General features: G+C 40.8%; 1 pseudogene; it reads right to left on the reverse strand.

The window, feature by feature from the left end:
- Positions 1–366: 366 nt before the first annotated feature.
- LOC147718554 (thioredoxin-like protein 4A pseudogene) lies at positions 367–1,240 on the reverse strand (annotated as a pseudogene).
- Between the last annotated feature and the right edge of the window lie 3,035 nt (positions 1,241–4,275).

The raw sequence follows: 4,275 nt of genomic DNA on the forward strand, positions 1-4,275 counted from the left end.
CTTAACTCACAATTGCCTCCCCTTCTCATCTTTGCTACTTGATCTATTACGTAGTAGGAGAGATCACTGACATTGCCCTTATGCAATTCGTGGATATGCCTGGCAACAGGATAGGTTCGATCATTATTTTTGACAGTCCTCAAGTGTTGTAATATTCGTACATGCACCATGTGGATGGTACTGTTCACATACATCTTAGGGCATGTACATTGCAAGGTATATACCACAAATTGACTTTTGCAATTCAAAAACCTTCTGATCTTCCACGGGCTCGCAATTAATTATTTATTATTATTATTATTATTATTAAATGGGTTTTATTAAGCGCAGACAACCCGGAGGCCTCGTAGTGCTGAAATGACATTTTACTGTTAGTTGTTGTACCACCACTTTATTGATCAAGCAAAATATGCTCAATGTAGAACAATAAAAAAATCTGTATGTGATTGTACAGGAATTCCTAATATTAAATAAGACTCCAAAGGCTAGTTCATCTAAAAAAAATCTGTGCTAACTGCATATTTATCTAATAAACACAGGTCTTCTAGTTTCAGTATGTAGGACATACTCTGCAACTTGAACGTCGAAGGTTAACAGATCATGAAGCTTGTAAAGCCAATAAACTTGATCCAAGAACTTCCGAAGACAGATGGCACTGGTTTAACATCACACTTCTGAAAAATGGCTCCAAGTTTCATAAATACAGGAATACAAAAAGAAAACAAATCTAGCGCAGAAGATCAGTATCTGTATTTAGTTGAGTAGTCTTTTGGAGATACCACCAGACCGCGACCTTTACGGGCTCCTCTATAAACTGTTTCCACAATGTCAATCATCTCTTGCTTGTCCTCCATTGTCCAGTTAATCTTGTTATTGTTACCTGTTCCTAAATCAATCATAATGTGTTTGTTCCTGAAAAAAAACATGACTGTGCATGGATCATACAACTCGTACATCTTATTGAAATCTGGCACTTCAGTAATGTCAACCAGATAAATAACAGCAAAATTCTTGACCTTCTCTGCTATACTATACAAAACTTCATCCATTTTCATGCACGTTGGATCCCAGTCATGGCCAAAGCGGATAACCAGAACACGATCTTCTTCTGAAACGATGGCCTGATCTACTTGCCATCCATTGTGCAGATGAGGGAGCATGTACGACATCTTCACAAATTTGTTCTAAACTGTTGGTGGTTTAAATCTTCCGACAGCAGCAGGAGAACACCAGTGAATCAGCAGAGAATTAATAGAGAAATTACTTGTTTTCATTGTGATTTATCTTACAATCCTTGCACTTGAGACATTTATGGAAACCAATACTTGCTTTTAGTAAACCTTCCATATTTCCAATTTCTGGGCTATTGTCCACCAATTCCTGTCTCATAGATCTTGCTTTCTTGACAGTGATTAGAGGTCTACGTGGAATCATGGCACTTAGGATAGAATGCCTCGATACCAGTGCCTTCTAAAACAGTCTCTCTCTATATATATATATCTATATCTAAAGATCCAACAATTCCAACACTCTATATTCAGCCTAAATTGCATAAAGATCTGTCTAAACCCCTGGGGAGACCAAAAGTCTCTTCGGGGGGGAAGTCTGTTAGAATGCACATTGCCATCCTATGTAACGGACACAGGTGATTTTTGAAGAATTATCAATAAAATCCCCTGGAACAACAGTTACTTTGGATGTGAGTAGTCTTTATACATGTATTCTACAAGATTTGGGCATTGATGTGTATAGATACTCCCTTAAAGGAAGATCACTTTCTTTGGTTCTACACACCGAAATTCTTTTAGAAATTATTCAGATTTGTCTCAAGAACAACTTTTTCATTTTCAATAAACAGTTGTACAGGCAAACCCAGGGGTCGGAGATGGGAACTTGCTTTGCCTCCAGCTTTGCAGGATTGTACCTCGGCTGGTTGGAGGAGCAAGTAATGAGTAACATCAAACACCACGTCGTCCTCTGGCTCACGTACATCAAAGACATCTTTTGTACCTGGAGGGAACAGAGTTTCAAGCACAAGAATTCATTATTTTACTTAATGAAAATTCAATGAATTTACAATTCACAAGTCATACTAATAACACCACAATTAAGTTCCTTGATATGAAACTAGAGATCAAAGAAGACAAAATAGCAAGTCAGGTATTTCGGAAAACAAAAGCAGGAAACAGTCTGCTACATGCAGACAGCTATCACCCTAATAATTTAATCCGCATCATTTCCTTAAGCGAACTAGTGAGAGCTAAAAGAAATTGCAGCACTGAAGAGGGGTTTCTCAAAAAGAAGGACATCATGATCCAGAGATTCCTAGATAGAGGTTATAGTAAAGTCTCTATCGAACAAGCAATAGTTAAAGTAGACAAACTGAAATGTAACGATCTATTGATGCCCAAAATTAAAATGAACAATGAGAAAGAACCGATTAGAATCATCACCACCTATTATAGTCAAGCCTGGGAAGTAAAAAAAGGTGTGAAAAAATGTTAGGAAACTTTAAAAACAGATAAGGATCTGAGCGAACACATGGGGGGAAAATCCATCTTTGACTTTCAGAAAAGCAAAGTCATTGAGAGACTCTTTAAGTATGAGTCTTGTTAATCAGGTTAAAAAGACTAAAGTTCAAGGTTTCTATACTTGCAACCAGTGCAAAGCTTTCAAGTACAGTGAAAGCTGTAAATCACTGAAAATTTCCATTGATCAGCCGCCACATAGAATAACCAAACACGTGACATGTAACACTGAATATGTAGTGTATACCTTAAAATGTCCCTGTAATACATTTTATTTAGGGAGCACCATCCATAAGGATAAAAAAGAGTTTTCGGACATCTACGCGCCATAAAAAATAATGACAAGCAGTATTTGATCGCTCAATATTTTAAGGCTTGTCACAACCAGAATGCCAATTTACTTATTTCCTATGTCCTAGATAAAATACCTATAAGAGAAAGAGGAGGTAACAGGACGTTAGAACTAAGAATCCAAAATGATCATTAAGTACAACACAATGTACCCGATTGGTTTAAATTTAAATGAAGAATTGTCTGTACATTTAGGATAAGAAATGTTAATCCAGCTGTGCCTCTACCAGACAAACTATGTTATTATTGAGGTTTTGATGTATGTTTTATAATTTAGAGTGCACTGTTTTCATCATATTTAATCATGATGTTCCTGTTTGTTTGTTGTTTCAGATAAGTAAAATATAATGCAGAAGAGCACTATGGGGGCCATTATGATGGCGGGCGTATTGCCCCCGCCAGGCTGGCGGTAGCCACGGCCGGCCTGGCAGGGGAGATCCGCCCGCCATCCTTGCTGCAAAGACCCCCGCCATAATAACATGGCTGGGGGGTCCGCGGCGGCGGAAAAGACAGTCTGCCGCTTTTTCTTGAATAAAAAATCTACTCGAGCGGCAGAAAAGTACAGCTCGCACTGTGAAAGAGGCAGTTTTCAAAGATTGCACAGTGCCGGATGCTTGTACGCACTGTGCAATCACTGAAAACGATTCTTGCACACTGCGAACATGCTACTATACAGTTCGCGCAGTGCTATGCGTAGCTCGCATAGTGCGAAGTGCAGTTTGCATAGCTACGCGTAGCACTACTTCATGAACTATGCCCACCCTTACCCAGGACATTGCAGGATATGGCTCTGGGGGGCGGCAGTCCCCAGAGCCATCAAGGGCTCCAGGAGGGGGACCGCTTGGATCCCCTGCCAGCATTTTTAAAGCCCCGGGGAGGTGCTGTTCCTCAGGCAGTGTGGGGAGGCTCTGAGCCCCACACAGGTAATTTTGAATATAACCCTGGTGATGTGACAGTCCCCAGGGCTGCAGGGGGGACGTAAAGGCACCCGCATTTGAATCAGGTAGCCCCGGGGAGCTGGTGGTCCCAGGGGTTTGAGGGGGCCTGCGAGGTACCCTAAATAATGCCCCCTGCATATGATAAACCTAGCCCAGGGGAGGTGTCGGTCCCCAGCGCTGTGGGGGCCTGTGGGCCCCGTTACCATAATTAACAATTGCCCCTGGGACAAGGCTCACCCGGGGGCTTGAAACAAACGAAGCACGGGAGACCATGATTTGTTTTTTTAATAATTTTGGCTGGATTCGCACATCTAGCGCGAATTTGGCTGAAATTATTTAAAAAAATGCTTTTTAGTCAGTGTGTTTCCACCCTGCCCCCTTTTCTTGTTGTTTTTCACCTTCATTTTACTGTTTTATTGTGACTCTGTTCCACCGAGTCAAAAGATGGCTGCCAACAT

Source organism: Lissotriton vulgaris, chromosome 4_1, assembly GCF_964263255.1.
Source record: "Lissotriton vulgaris chromosome 4_1, aLisVul1.2, whole genome shotgun sequence".
Classification (NCBI taxonomy): Eukaryota; Metazoa; Chordata; class Amphibia; order Caudata; family Salamandridae; genus Lissotriton; species Lissotriton vulgaris.